The following is a 17,173-nucleotide window of genomic DNA, read 5'->3' on the forward strand; positions in this document are numbered from 1 at the left end:
ATATATATATATGCATATGCATATACAGAAATATACACCCACTCCTCACTTACTAATATGGTAAGGTTCCAAAGACCAGGTTGTTATGCAAAAATCAGTGTTATGTGAAACGGAGAATGATTACATCAAATCACAAAATGGAAGATGACTACATCATTACCTAACTGCCAAATTACATCATTACATAACTGCCAAACCACTGAGAATCGTGGCCTAGCCAAGATGACACATAACCTTAACCATCACAACCAGCATTATTCTCGCCTTTCACCTCGGGGTTCTTTACTGCCAGATATACATCATTAATGCTCAAAATAGTCAGATAGTAGATTTTTTATTATTGTCGTAAATGCAAAATGTTGGATAATGAGATGATTGATAAGTGGGGAATAGGTGTATACATATATGAAATGATGGAAAATAATAACAACCACTGAATCTAACTGAGAATATACTGGATTCATTGTACTGTGTTTCAGAATTTTTATAATAAATTTTGTGAGAAAAATTGCTCTTCCTTTCTACCTTTTTATTATTTCCTCTAATGCCTAAAGAATGTGCAAAAATGTTTCCTCAATGAAGAAAACCATGTATATGTATATTTGTTTTCCCCAGTGAAAACAATGAAGTTCTAGTAGTTTGGGAAAGACAGCATAGGGCCGAGTGGGAGAGAAATAATAAACACTATTTTCATGGATACTCAGAGTTGTTCTTTTTACAGAAGGAAATATGGGTAAGTTTGAAGTTTTCTAGAAAAGAGGAGCAGAAAATCAGAGAAGGAAGTTTTGAACATAAATGATAAATAAGAGGTTCTTTATAAAGCAAAGTTTCAAAGGAGGCAGAAGCTCACATAGGCAGGTTTTACACTTTTCCAAATCTATTCCTGTTGAGTGAGAACCTAATGATGGAGAAAAAAATAGGTTATGGTTTACACTCCTAGAAGTCTCAAAAGCAAAAACTCACAGGAGCCAAGTATGTTACACAAATGGGTGAAGCCAACCTGATATCACAAAATGCAAAGACTATGCCAAGTTGAATAATGCAAAGCCCATTTTAAGGTACCTCTACCCCAAAAAGAAAGAAAGACACTGTAGGATGAAATTGAAGCTTAGCGTTATTAAATGACCTCTACTTTGCTTCCACTTGTATAGAACATTGGGGATTTATAGTTATGGGTGCTTGAGGCTTCCTCTTTCTCAGGACAGTACGGATATGGCTTATCTACTGAGAATGAGTGAAGTTGGCAGAGAGGTAGTAAGATGAAGAAAGTAAGGAAATAGCAGAGATCTGATACTATCCTCAGAGACTGTGAAAGCAGTTGACTAAGGGTGAGTAACAGGATCAAGGAAGCTTGAGGGCCTAGCTGGGGCCTCATAAATATGTAACAAGAAAGCCACCAGGCCTGATGATTTTCTACAGCAAGACTCAGCTGTCTGAGAACAATGCTACAAGTTCACTCCAAAAACAATGGTGATAAAAACAACATACAATGTATAAATTTTTGTGTGAGAGACTAACCTGAATTGTAAACTTTCACTCAAAATACAACAATTAAAACAACATACATATGAGCTAACTGACAGCAGTAACTTCAGAGGTTAGATAAGAAGCCTGGGGGTGTTTATGTTAATGGAGGGAGAAACAGTTTAAAGAAGGGTGAGAATGGTTGCACAACTTGAAGAATGTAATCAATGTCACTGACGTGTACATGCAGAAATTGTTGAATTGGTGTATGTTCTGCTGAGAATATTTTCAACAACAAAAATAAATACTTTTTTAAAAAGATGTATAGGCAAAAAGTGTATGCTAAATTAACATGCTCATTAGTAGCTTATCTCGGAGTTAAAACAGGAAAAGCATAGTACCTAGATCAAAGAAAAAGTAGCAACTTCTTATGTACTGTAATGTTTAAATATCAATGAAAATCAAAGTAAACGTTTTAGTTTTTGAAAATCATCATGAGTGTATAATTGTAAATGCAATATATTTTTAATCAGAATTAATACAGGAACTGTATATTTTTTATTTAATCAAACATCAGATGTGACTATAAAGGAATGTGATGGATTTTATTTAATCAGTTATCATTTTAATATTAAATACACAGTTCAGACAATTAGTTTAAAAGATGCATTTGCCTTCAGGGCACTTATTATGTTTAACCTAATATCAAAGAATTTTTAAAAATCCTATTATTCTTAATTTTTAGTATATGTCTTGTCTTCAGATTTTCTAACATGCAATCATTTTAAATTGACAATTTAATCCAAATTGTCATAGGACAAAGAAAAATCTTTGGTGGAGATTACTTGAGGTTGACTCAGTTAAAATTATAATAAGAGCACAGCATTCTCATTAAAACGGTCATCAGTTATAACAAGACTAAAGTAAAAATGTTAAGACTTATACCTTATATTGATATAAGCATGTTTAATTTTTTTTTAATTACTTTCATGTTTATTGTCTCATTCTATCCTCCCACTAAACCAAAATACTCCATTTTTGAAATGTTGGTTTAGTTCCATTAATTTATTTCATGACTCAACAATTGGTAGGGACTGCCACTTGAGTATGAAAAATAGGTTTTAGAACATGGGATTTTGAATAAAGTAAATATTGCTTCTGCCACTTGCATGTTTTTTGATTTTATATAAATTCTTTAATCTCTGTAAGCTTCAATTTCCTCAAATGTACAATAAGCATAATAATTTTACTTACCCTTAGGATTAAAAGGATTATGCCTGGCATATTTTTGTTCTCAATAAATGTTAACTATTATGTTAACTAGATACTCAAATGATACCTGTAATTTTCACTGCCTATTTAAAGCCCAGCAAGAAAGGACTGGTTGCACTTTCTTCATCTGAAACTATTTGTTACTAATAAGTAGATAGAAACCAACAGTTTTTTTTTTTTTTTTTTTTTTGGTAATGAAAAATATCTATTTTGGGGCCATTAGAAGGGAGAGAAAGAAGGGAAGATACAGAAAGAGAGAGAAAAGATCTAAGACGGACAGCAATGTAGAAAAAAAGAGAGGGTGACAGGAAGGGCTAAGAAGAAGAGAGAAAGAACAAAATCCTCACTGCTCTTTTGCCTCAATCCTAGTACTGTCCCTGCGTAACTCTGAGCAAAAAATACAATGAAACTGAGCAGGAGAAAGATTGGAGATGATATTTAGAGCATGGCTTTGGTTTTTTGCTATAAGTGTGGCAAAATTCTTGAACATCAAACTCAACCATCTACAAAATATATTTCAAAACGAAACATACATTCCATTTTTTTGGAAACATATTCTTAATAATTAGTTATTATTTCAGGTTTTTTTTTAGAACTCCTAATTTACATATACATAATTAACAGATACCTATTTGTAAGTGTGTGCATGCATGTGATCATGGCTGTGTATGTTTGGGATAAGGGTCTGAGTGGAGTTAGTAGTTTTAAAAACAGCAACCCCTCAAAAGAACCCAAATATAATAAATTATTATCTACTGAATCTTAATGTTTATAATGCTAATCTATATTATTTCCTATTGTGCCTAGTTTCAGTCAACAAAGATGTGTTAGTCCTAGAAATTTATCATTGTACACTTAGTGCTGTTATCTAGAATACAAGAAAATTTACTGTTTTGGAAGAAATGAAAAAATATTGATAATGATATTTAGAATTAAAGCATCAGGCTGCTTAGTATTTTCCTTTTAACATATATGGAAATGACTGTGAATTTAAAAAAAAAAAAAAAAAAAGGCTATAATGGAATTTGTTCCCATCTCTTACCCCTCTAAATATCCACTCATCTCATACCAAAGTATTTTCTAACCAGGTTAAAGTCCAATTCTGTACTCACGTTAGGCCAAGATTCAATTGAGTTAAATTTTTACACTGACTGCCAGTCAACCTTATCATGAACTTTCATTATGTGCATGTAATTAATTGGGTCCAATGAACAATATCAGTACTGAGTTGGAGACTCTTTTCCCCCGACCATATAATTAGAACATAATTACCCACAGGATATCAGAATGATGCAAAACCTTTCCTCTAAATGTGCCCTCATTAGGAAACAAGTCTCAGTGTACATTTATTAAATCAGTGTGAATTAATTAAAATGTTACTGAAATAAAAGAGGGTAGCAATAAAGAATATCTGAGATCTATTAAGAGACTATCATTTGAAATCTGCACGCACAGTTTATATTTAAACCCATTTAGTTGAAGTATGAACTTTGCCATATAATGTTATGTACATCCAGTGTACAAGGAAATCTGAGCGAATGAATCAGTGCATGTCACTGTTTTTGAAAACAGCCTAGTACTCAACGGGTACAAAAGCTTAAAGAATCTAGGTAGGGCTCTAGAGGCCCCATTATCTCTGATGATTTCATAAAGATGTTACATTTCACATTGAATATACTTGGTGGAAAAAATCATTTTTAACTTCAAGTATCCAGGCAATTAGCTGTCCATCCCACAGGTTTATGTTAACAATCTGACATATTAATTTTGACATGACTTAGGAGATAACAGTTGAAAAACTTTTTTTTAAAGAAAACATCTTCAATAATTTAAACTAAAGTTATTTCAACAGCATATTTCTTCTTAAATAAAACATTCATATGCACCTAAGAATATATTCTTTTTAAAAGGCTGCATACTATCTTATACATTCAGATTATATTAAATATGATCAAAAATAGTATATGCATAAAGAATCTAAGGATGTATGATGAATATCCTACAAGAAGTTGCTGATTTACACAAAAACAGTCTACATAAGACCTATTTGTCTTAGAATCTCTAGGACATGGCATATAGTCACATTCAATAAAAATTTTATTGAATAAATTAATAAACAACCTTTATACCAAGGAATAGTCAGCATTATTGAAGAATAATGCCATGAACAGTAACATAAAAATTTAAAAACCATAGAATAATATTCAAAGTAAAATTTACATATATTTTGAAGCTTTCCATGTTATCACATAATTCCTCAGAAATTTTCAGCTTTCAAAGTAGGTTTTATAACTTAGGTTTGGTAATCAAACATTGACATTCGTTTCTATAAATAGATATGTACAGCTTTATAACGGAAATTCTGAATGAGCAATAAGGTAAATTAGGCAATCTAGAAACTGTTATCTTTAAGATACTCTAGGAACACAATCCAACCAGTTTTTAAATTATTGTTTTTTCCCCCTATGAAATTTTAACTCTGTAAGATTTTATATATGTATGGAGCCCTGGTGGTGCAAGCAGTTAAGCACTCAGCTGCTGACAGAAAGATTGGTGGTTTGCACCTACTCAGCAGCTCCCAGGAGAAAGACCTGGCGATCTGTTTCCATGAAGATTACAGCCAAGAAAACCCTGTAGGGTAGTTCTACTGTGTCATATGGGGTTGCTATGAGTTGGAACTGACTTGACGGCACCTAATAACAACAACTGTATGTATATATACATACACGCACACTTCTCTATGCACGTTATATTTACAATCTGGTATATTGCTTCACTCAGCTATTAAATTGCTTTTGGTGGAAACCAGACTAAGAAATGAAAGAAAAGAAATAATGAGCCCACTCCTGTTAAGCAAGGAGAGAAACTGTGTAACACAAGTTTGCTTTATTTTTAATGGGAAAGTATTTTTGGGAATTTCAGTAACAAAGACACACAGCTGTAGTTGCTTGCCAAAAATACTGTATTTAAAGAAAAATTCACAAAAAAAAATACTACATTAAATAAGAGTAGTCATCACAAAAAAGTTCTACTTGATATCATATGAACATGTTTATGATTCACTTTGAAGTAAAAATCAATTTTCGTCTTCTGAGACACACTGAAGACAGTGAATATTTATGATCTCTTAAATAGTCTACTATATCACTTAAGCTATCTTGGAAAAAAAAAAAGATTTTAAAATGTAATTTAATTTCCAGAGGAAAACATTATGATTCCCCTAAGAAATTTGAAATATTCCCTTTAACCCCTCTACTTACATTTTATTTTACATGTTAGGCATTTCACAGTACCATCTATTGGATATTTTCTATAACTACAACAAAATAACCATCATAAGCTTTTCAAACTTTAGCAATAACTATAAATTCTTCAAGTATCACTCCAGAAACTAAATACAATGCTAAATAGACGTCCACTAATATTACCTCATTACACACTTTAAACTCAATTGCATTAACTTATAAAAATAAAATTCAATTATACATAAGTGATTAATGATTTTAAAAAGTAACCCTACCTGTCACATATGCATTTAAATATTTATTTGATATTTTTGTCACTGTCTAAAGTATTTTTTCTTGGCTCCCTCTTCTCTGAAGAATTATCCTTTGCTCACAGGAGTAGGAATGCCCCAGACCTGTGGCTCATGCCATAGCTAATGATTGACTAATGTGAGTTAGGAAAGGTCAGCTTCCTTGCCTTGAGATAGGAATAATTCTATGGTATGTGCTATGCTCCAGAATCCCAAGATCAAGGTCAGGTCAAGACTAAACTCTACCTCTTACCAGTTCCTTCCTCAGAGCTTGCCCCTTTGCTCTCCTGGCTCTTTTCTGGTTTACCAGTTTTTCCTGAAGAGCCCTCCGTGCTCCATAAATCACATACATCTAAATCCCTGTTTCATGCTCTGCTCCTTGGGAACCCTACTTAAGACAGTACCTATTTGATTTAGTACTGAGGGTAAGAGGAGTTCAGACCATTTTACAGTCAGAAGTTAGACTTGTATGGGTTGAGAAGGAAAGGAGGAGAGGAACTTGACACAGTGAGTATATATTTACACCTGCATGTACTTCTGGCTCCTTGAAGAGGCAGACAAAAATCAGATCCTTATACAAATACAGGAAATAGCACTGAGTAGAAGAAAGAACAGCTCTTCCTCAGATAGGGGTTTATGACAGATACAAAGTTAGGAGTGAGAAAGGAGAAGGTAGACTGCTGGATTCAAATCCTGGTGCTGCCAATTGCTACCTATAGTAAGCATATTGGCTTATACCTTGCCTCTGCTTCCTCATCTGTAAATTATGGATAATAATGGTTCTTTCTCTTAGGGATGTTGGGAAGATTCAGTGAGATAGTACCTATAAAGTACCTAGAAGAGTGACTGACATATACAAAGTGATTAATCAGTTTTAGTAATTGTATCTGTGTGGGCAGGTGGCAGAAAGGGGCCTTAGTTCTCACTATATCACAGAGAAATAGAGACTAAACAACTATTTGGTGGTGATAGAGTGAGGATACTAATGAAATTGGTGAGTGCATGATACAGCTGTTCTGGAGAACAGTGACTAAGAATGTTATAGTTTGGGGGCCAACACTGATGAATAGGGAAGTTTGGATTTCAAGAACTGGTAGTGGCAGTTATTTCTGGCCTTAAGACATTTGTTACATCCAAAAATGTCAGAAATGGGGAAGACTGGGTTTTGGTTCAGTTTTTAGTCAAATTTATCAACATTTTAATCTTTTTGGTAAATACGCCTTCCCCATGCAAAAATTAAACTTTTAATCCATGTTTAATTTATTTTGAAATGAAGTATAAAATAGAATTTAATTCAGTTTTTCATGTTATTATACAGTAACCTCAATACCACTGATGATCACCTCGCCCAGATGTGTCCCAACTTTTTAGGATGTTGTGACATAAAATTCTAAGTTCTAACTTCATTTTGACACAATCTTACTACATTTTATTTTGCTGCATATTGTATATTTATGTAAGCTTCCTCAAATATTATTTGCAATAAGTTTTAGAATAATTTAGATGAGTCATTAATCTCACATCCTCATTTTTTGTATCAGAGAAATATCTGAGATTCCATGTTCTATTTTGGTCTATTTCACATATTTTAGCTTCTGAATATTTTTTAACCCTACCTTAGACATGTGCTCATTGATGACTGCTTGTTTTAGATTTCCATCGGAATCCCTTTTAACCAAACTGCCAATTTTTCTCTTATGAGCCTTTTATTTTTGCTTCCCTTAAGTTGTGACAAACCTAACATGGTACAAGTTTGTTTCCTTAAAATATTATTAAAACTTGTTTTAGATACAGCTATAATTTAGGTGGAAAATATCACAGAAACTTGCATGGATATATTTACATACCTACTAAAAAATAAATCTCCTAATAATAGAAATCTACTATAGACATTTCAGTAGAAACAAGTCTCAATAGTGACAATATATGAACTTTTTCTTCAAGACTAGACCCTGTTTATATATGTACATTTTCTACATAATACCACCTAGGTCAGCATAAAGATGGGTTCTTTAGAAACCAGTAAAACCGGTTTAACTAAGACAATATAATGGGTTAAAGGGGTTTATCTCCCAAGTATAGATGAAGCAATCATCATTCAGTGGTGCTGGGTCATTTCCGCTTTTCATATTCTATGCCTCCTTAATGTTTATACACATTAACAATCTGCCAAACGGTGTACACACGTTTAATGAATGTTACAGGGCTCTAGTACTTAATGTGCTCCTTATTGGAATTTGAATCAGAAAATCACTGATAAAAATGTACAGGAACATTCAGAATTCTGCACATTAATAAATAAATAAATAAGCAGTCCTCCTTTATGAATATCATGAAATTGAGTCTGAGTTCGATTTTCAAAATATGAAAAAATGAGATTCCTTTTTCCCTATCATTACTACGATGACAATTATGAATTGATCTATAATGAATATTAATTAAATGAATATTAAGTAGTGACATTGATAAAACATTTATTGAGCACTGACAGTGTGCTTTGTCCCCACTCTTCAGACAAAAAAGAAAATTATATGGGCACTGATCTTTGGTAGTTATATAAAGAATTCCAAGAAAATAGATGACCAGTAACTGTGGTTAAAAGTTAAAGAGGTAACTGGAAAAGAGGGTGAAGCAGGAAAAATAATGTTAAATAAAAACTGAAGCTGAGTGCAGCAAGACACATCCTTAGGCAACTATTCACATCTCCCCACCAGACTCTACACTGGGAGGGGACGTTATGAAAGCTCTGTAACTAGCTTTGGAAATAGAGTCACAAAGAATTCAAAATCCAAATTTCATAATCACAGAGAAATCAATTAACTCCCTTCCATAATTGGCTGATGTTTAGGATTGGGGTTGTTATTATTAACTGTTGTTAGTTAGAGTTAAGTAATAAAAAGAACAGAAAAATCCCATAATACTTGGACTGTAAGAAAGATACACACTCCATACTTCCACTTGTAAACAGACCTTCTGACACTGCTGAGGAATAATGATTTGGTTAAATGCATGCTCTGAGGAAAAATTCAACACACTCTATGCTGTGTGGCACAGTAGTTAAGAACTCGGCTGCTAACCAAAAGGTCAGCAGTTCAAATCCACCAGCCTCTCCTTGGAAACCCTATGGGGCAGTTCTACTCTGACCTACAGGGTTATTATGAGTCGGAATCAATTTAACGGCAGTGGTTTTTCTTTTTTTTTTTCGGGTGGGGGGGTGGGTTATGCTATTGAAGACTTGATCTCCATATTTATAATACACAATTTAGTAGAATTCTTATAATTGTAGAAGAGCAAGGAAGATCGGAAGAAGATGAGAAGTTAATATAAGCATATGGTTCTCTGAGGGTGCTATATGTAGATACATAGATCACTGCTTCAGCAATACTACGGCTTGGCCAAGTTTTCAGAGTCAAAAGTGAAGAAAGAGGGGTAGAATTGGGACTATTGGAATCAAATCTAAAAAAAAAAAATTGGAATTTATAATTTTCTAAATAGATTTTTTTCTCTCTCTGAGCTAACAAGCCTCATTTATCATGTTGACATTTTGATTAACTTTATTCTATAAGTTAACTTGTGGTAATAAAGGATAGAATAACAAGATAAAGTATTTAAGGAAGAATACCCAGTTGGTTCAAAAAGACATAATGCTAAAAAATATTTGTTTTACATCATATCACTTCCTACCAGTGACTACTATTTTTAGTCTATATCCTAAGAATATTACAGTTTAAAAATAAGATAAAATTAATCTAAAATGCTTAAATAATTAATAGTTTATTCTAAAACTAATTTTTGGTTTTAGGACACATTTCAATAATTGTGTTCCTGAATTGGAAGTGTGTTTACAGTTCAGAAGAAACTAAATAATGGGGACATCTGATTCATTTGTAGAACACATAATAACAGTATGGGAAGAAAATGATACTTTCCAATATTGATTAGTGAGTAGCCAAGAGTAACCACTCTTCATAAACATGTTCATTTAAGTATCATTTATAATAACAACATAAGAATCAGAAACATGCCAGATATAGGGACTGTTTCTATTAAATTACTGAGATATGATGTAGCCATTAATAATGATGTTGAATAATATATGGAAACATATAAACATCTAATGATATCAGTTTAAGTGTTAAAATAGGATGCCACTTGGTATATTAAGTTTAATTACAAACATGTCAAAAATATATACCTAAAAAACAAGAAGTAAATTTTAATACTGATTCTATTTACATATTAATAAAGCTTGAGTTACAATTTTATTTTTTCTCTTATTTTTATATTTTGCATTGCTTTTCAAATTTTCTTTAATGAGTTTATAGTTGTTTTACAATAAAAAAGTTAAAATTCACTTTCCCATTTCCAATAGAATATGAATAATTACAATAATATTAGATTATATTAACTGAGCACTTACTATATCCCAGGCATGGTTGTAAGCAATTTGCATGATTAATTCATTCAGTTGCATTTTACAAGTGAAATAAAGAGGCACAAAGTGCTTACTAACTTGCCTCATGCCACAAAACTAGTGACAAAGCCAGGATTTAAATACAGGCAGTGTATTGCCAAACAGTGTTCTAAAGTTGTTGAACTAATTTAGTCTCCCACCTATAATGTATGAACGATCAAGTTGCTCCATGTCATTTCTGAACTTCAGGATTTTCAATTGTTTTAAACATTCTAGTGGGTGTGTAGTGTTATCTACTGAGATTTTAATATGCATTTTCCTGATTAATAGTGCTGTTGATCACACATTCATATATTTTTAAGCCATTTCTATATGTTGTTCACATACCTGTTTAGGTCTTTTTCCCTTTTGAATTGGATTGTTTGTTTGCTTGTTTCTTATTGATTTATAAGAGTTATTTTTATATTCTGGACACAAATCATTTGCCACCATTCTGGAACCATTTGAAGGAAGCTGCTTACCCACGGATACAGAGTTCATGTCAGAACCCTAAGCCTCTAGTCATTTATTGTTTCTGGCTATCATATCTAATTGCTTATTCCTGCTTTCTTTCTCCTGAAAAAACTTTCCACACCTCACCTCCTTTCTAAAACTTTTCACTAGGCCCTCTGGTGCCCTTGTTCAAAATAAACAAATAATCCTTTTCCTCTCTTAGTCATCGCCATTCTTCCTGTAAGCTCGTGAAAATAGGCTACTCTCATTCACTGCTGGTTCTATAGTTTTCATGAAAATCTCTTGGGCTTCCATCAAAATCATCATTCCTCTAGCCTCGAATTAGAATCTCTTATCATTTAAGGCTCATAGAGTCTAATAGTTCTCCCCTCTACATGGAGAGAGGACAACTATCACTTATTCACTGCTGTCATATAGCAACCATTTCATCAAGACACTGTAATCAGCCTGGATGGCTTTAAGGTCCATGCTGATGAATCTATCCAATAATCCATTCTCAGCGTCCTTAACCTGTTAACATTTAGTGAACCTCCCTTGCACACCAGTTGAGCTACTCAGATCCATGGCCACATTTTGGACCTAAAGATCATCTGGAGCTAATCTATTCTGAAATCAAATCAAATCCTTATATTCCACTCCCTGCTACAATTTTTAAGGAGCCTTGGGGGCACAGAGGTTAAGGGCTTGGCTGCTAAATAAAAGGTTTGCTGTTCGAACCCACTAGCCACTCCACGGGAGAAAGATGTGACAGTCTGCTTGCATAAAGATTTAAGCCTTGGATACCCTATGTGTCAGTTCTACTCTGTCCTATAGGGTTGCTAGGAGTTCAAATTGACTTGATGGCAGTAGTTAAGCACTTGGCTGCTAACCAAAAGTTTGGTGGTTTGAACCCATCAGCCTCTCTGTGGGAGAAAGATGTGGCAGTCTGCTTCCGTAAAGATTTACAGGTTTGGAAACCCTATAGAGCAATTCTACTCTGTCCTACAGGGTTGCTATGAATCAGACAACAATGGGTTTAGTTTCAGTTTTTTCTTTTGCTACAATTTTCTCTCCTGATTGCCTCATTTCCTTACTTTGTTATTGTCTTTTCATCATTCACACGACAACCCTCTAATGACACTCTCTCATATCGCCTCTAACCAAAACCTAACCCATTGCCGCCAAGTCGCTTCTAACTCATAGTGACCCTATAAGACAGTGCAGAACTGCCCCAGAGGATTCCAAGGAGCAGCTGATGGATTCGAACTGCTGACCTTTTGGTTAGCAGACAAGCTCTTAACCACTGTGCCACCAGGGCTCCTATATTGGTTCTGCGCCCTGCTTTAAATTTAAGTCATAATGCTATCAGAATTATTTTTATAAAACACAAACTTGATCATGTAGTCTCACAGCTATACTGAATAAAGCCCAACTCCTTGACAAGACAGGCCAGGGTTTTCACTATCTCAGATCTTGTCTGTCTCTCTAGCTTCAACTTTCCACATAGCCCCTAATAAAACTTTTTGTAGTTTCATGATCATACTATGTACTCTGTTGACTCTGACTATTCATACTCTACACTTGCCTGTCAAATCTCTATTTATTCTTTAAGACTGACCTCAGGCATCATTTCTTCAAGAAAATGTTCATTTATTCCTTGGTTCACTCTCAGGATAGGCTAAGTCTCCCTCCCCGAAAACTCCTACAAGTATTATTTTCACACAGTAATATGTAATGTCTATCAGCCTTGCCCAATAGTCTGTTTTTATCTGCAGTTTTAGCTCCAGTGACTTTAATAAAAGCCAACGTACAGAAGAAAGAATGAATTAGATAAACCAGAAAATACAGAAGAAATCTGGCACTGCAGATATTTATATAAAATAATGTACACTGATTATCATAGTGATCTTAAAGATACATTAACGACATTAATAATAACAGTATATAAACAGTAGATACTTATCTGTAATATAAACTCAATTTAAAATAATCAGTATAATACACAACATTATATCATGCTTGTTTTAGTTTAACAATTTAACAAGTACATATATATGCACGGAAAATTTGACTTCATAATCAACCCCTTATTTAGAGAGTAAGAACTTTGCGTTTACATAATAATGTAGAATCGTCTTACATAGCAAAAACTAAATTAAATCATGGAACTAAATATAATACAAATGATTTTTATGATGATCTGCTTCTTTTCACTGTTCAAACAAAGTTCAAAATGCTATTTTTTTTATGAGAGATCTCAAGGTTTATTTTGTTGTGATGGCAGAATCAATTGACTAAAAGCCTCCTCCTTCCCCGCCCTATGCACTAAAGAATCATAAAATGATGTGCACTCCTATAGACCCAGTTTGTCTGATTATTTAAAATAAAAAAAAGCAATTGATGTAAGACTATAGCATGATCTAGAGAAACTGGTCGATTTATACCTTCTTCTATGAGATTACTCTAAGAATCAAAGGGACTCTTTGTAGCCTATTCCATTGATTTCTGTGATCTAACAAATTTATGTAGTATAAAAAGTAATTTAAAAAGTACTAAATGAGGCCATTAAAGTGAAAGGAAATTTATGGGCAAAATAATAATAAAGATTGCACACAGAAGTAAATACCATATACCTAGCATCATAGTCAAATGTGGGTATAAATTTAACTCCAAGCTTTCTAAAGACAGAAAAGAAAACATGACAATGACAAGATTCACAAGGTCCAAAAGATAACACAAAATGAGGAACAGAACTGAGAGAGATTTCTGTCATGTAATGGAGGACATCACCAACAACATATACACAGTTTTACAACAGGGGGTTTCATATGACTATTTCTTTATGTGCCTCTCAATGTTGGATAATGACATAATGGTATGACCCAATTTAATAAAAGAAAATCTCTGAGAGGGCTAAAGTGACATAGATTAAGTCTGGCTTGGCTTCGGAGTAATTTAGAATGCAGAAGAGTGGTTGTACTGCATGCACATCCGGCAATGTTTTACATGAAATTATTATAATTTCTTGCAATGTCACTTGGATTAAGATTGGAAAGCAGAGATTTCAGGGTGTGATCTGTAGCAAGAACAAAGAAAGCAGCGTTTAAATGAGGTCCATTAAAGGCACAGCACCTGTTTTGCTAATCAATTGGAAAGAGTTAATGCTCCAATCGAGAAAGACCCAACTATTTGCTCCCATAAAGATTACAGCCTAGAAAACCCTATGGGGCAGTTCTATTCTGTCATATGGGGTCACTATGAGTGGAAATTGACTCAATGGCACCTAACAACAACAATGCCCTTTTATAAAAATTAAGTTGCTTACGAAGAGTCATGACTAGATAGTTTGGTTTTACCCAACAACTGCCTGTAGGTAGGTTGAGGGAAGATCTGCAAGAAATCTACTTTTGTAAATGGTTCTACATTCTCTTCAATAAATAGACTGTGGTTGTAATACTTTTTGCTGGAAAAAAAATTCAAAGAAATCATTATAAGTAAACACATTCATGGAAAAATCTTGATAAAAATAACCCCACCCTATGTAAATTTTAAGTAATATAGTTCCTTGATACTTCCTCAAAATATGCAAGTTGTCCAATAATTCCACTGAAAACAATGATTATATCTGATGTGTGGAATTATTGGTATTTTTTTCCATATGAATGGAAAAAAAAATCACCTGGAAAGATGACAGTTTTAATTTCAGAGTAGTTTATTTTAATCTATTTTTACAGCAATAGCTGCTATCAAGACCAATTATCTGTGGAATTCACTCATAGTACACATTATAAATGCATATCATTGAGGAGAGAAGATGCTTACTTTGCTAATTTCCATAGGAGGTGAGCATACATCTACTGAATCATTAACTTAAGGTTAAAAACAACCATCAGGGAGAGGTTGGAAAGCTAACTAGTGTGGTGCAGAAATTAAAAAAAAAAAAAATGTATATATATATGAAATAAATAAATATATACACATATAAAACAACGGTCAGAGAGGGATTGGGAGGCTAAGAAATGTGGCACAGAAATTAAAATACACATATTCTTTATTTACCTATGACACTCACAAAGATTTTCTGAAATATCAGAAGACTGCTGCTATGAACCTTAACCTTGCAGTACGTCATTAAGATGCAGGGTTATATGAGCTTCTACCAGGAATTAGGAATTCATATTGAGTTTATACACCTCATTCAATAACCAATCCCTGACCACAGAGTCAAGGGCTATTGGAAGAAAAAAAAAAGACTGAGTAAAAACTGGGTAACTTAAGTTCTTCTTTTTACATTTTCTAAAATATAACTAAACTGAGTCTGCAGCTCACCTGCTCCTCTTGGAGAATTTTAGCATGACAAACTGGGACTTACAATTTTTTAAGAAAGAAACTATAGTGAAGAATAAAAAACAAGATTATGTTATTTGTGAGGAATAATGGTTTTCTTTTAACAAAGGGTTAAAACCTCACAAGGATCATACAGTGTGGAATTATTCCCAGGAAGCTAATGAGAATTCAGACTGAAAAGTCTCAGAGCCCATCAGTCAGAGCAAAGCTTAAGCAATTTTGTGGGCAGAATAATGTTACTTATCTGTTTTAGCTGAGAATTTCACCAGTTAATGGGTACAATAATCAATATAGCTGTTTAACAATAAAAAAGTAACCTTTAATTTCTACTTAGCAAGGTGGAGGAAATTTTACAGAGAAATGATTTAGGGTAATTTTTTAGAACATACAAAACTTTAAAGACTTGAGGAAGCAGCTATACTTACAGAATTATAAGTAGATGAAATTATCCTTAATTTGTAGTGTGTAAGGTGGTGTTAGATAGGGTGGGTTGATCCAGTTAAAAAACCTTGTTTATTATATAAGAGAGTTTGGAATTCAAATGGGGAATCATTGAAAATATTTTAAGTGTGAAAGGGACATAATCGTATTTGCATTTTTGAGAGTTGACTTTGGAAGTAGTTTGGACAATGCTTTGCTGAGGCTGTTCCACAAGGATTCTACTGTGACGATCCTAGGGAAAATCTGTGAGGGTAACATATAAAGCAATTACAGCTGGGTTCAAGCAAAGAGGAAGGATTAAAGACATTAAAATAAGCTGCCTAATGATTCATTTGATATTCAAGATGAGGAATCAAAGATGATTCTTGAGTTTCTGGCCTGAGAAAAATGAGTATGAAGGTACTACAGTCACTAAGATAAGACACACAGGAGAAAATCCCAACTGGGACTTGTTAAAAGGGTAGGAATGATGAGCTCAGTGCACAGGCTCTGGATTGATACCACTTAGGTTCAAATCCTGGATTACTACTTACTAGCCATGTTACACTGGGAAATTTACTTAACTCCTCTTGTTTCTCAATTTCCTCATACGTAAAATGGAGATAATTATTTACCTTATAAAGTCATTGTGAGAATTAAATGAATTAATACAAATCATTATCAATAACTGCAACCCCTTCATAATTGCAATATCTACTTCACTCACTCTCATAACCTGACACCAACAACCTTGATTCCAACAATCTTTGACTCCACTGTAGTCCACAATGTATGGCTCCTAACATCCATTACTGCACCTCATTCTTCATGTCCTTACTTCCCTTGTTTCCCAGCTTAAGTCCCATGGTCAATCATTATAACCATTACCTTGCATACACTTTCAACTCCTTAGCTATTCTCTCTTCTAATCATATTTGGCCAAAACCCACTCCTTGTTAAGAAGACTGAGCTATGCCTTTTCCATTCCTGGAGCTGAAGTGTAACTACAGAAATATAATTGAAAGTGACTAGAGAAATATACTCATTCCAGCTTACTGGTCTTGCTCTAACTTTATGATCATTGACTAGCAGTGGCTCCTCAGTACCGCCTGGCTATCATACGGTATTTCCTTGGTCCTTTCATCTTCCACTTTCCTATGTGACTCTTTCATATCTTCTTACTAATCCTCAAACTTCTCACACCTCATACAAGATCCTCACTCTCATGT

General features: G+C 33.6%; 1 protein-coding gene across 6 annotated transcripts in view; it reads right to left on the bottom strand.

The window, feature by feature from the left end:
* The window catches only part of DGKB (diacylglycerol kinase beta), a 782,610-nt gene that overhangs the window by 505,641 nt on the left and 259,796 nt on the right, over nt 1-17,173 (bottom strand). The gene's annotated exons all lie outside the window — the stretch shown is intronic.

The sequence above is a fragment of the Trichechus manatus genome, unplaced genomic scaffold (assembly GCF_000243295.1).
Source record: "Trichechus manatus latirostris isolate Lorelei unplaced genomic scaffold, TriManLat1.0 scaffold00050, whole genome shotgun sequence".
Lineage (NCBI taxonomy): Eukaryota > Metazoa > Chordata > Mammalia > Sirenia > Trichechidae > Trichechus > Trichechus manatus.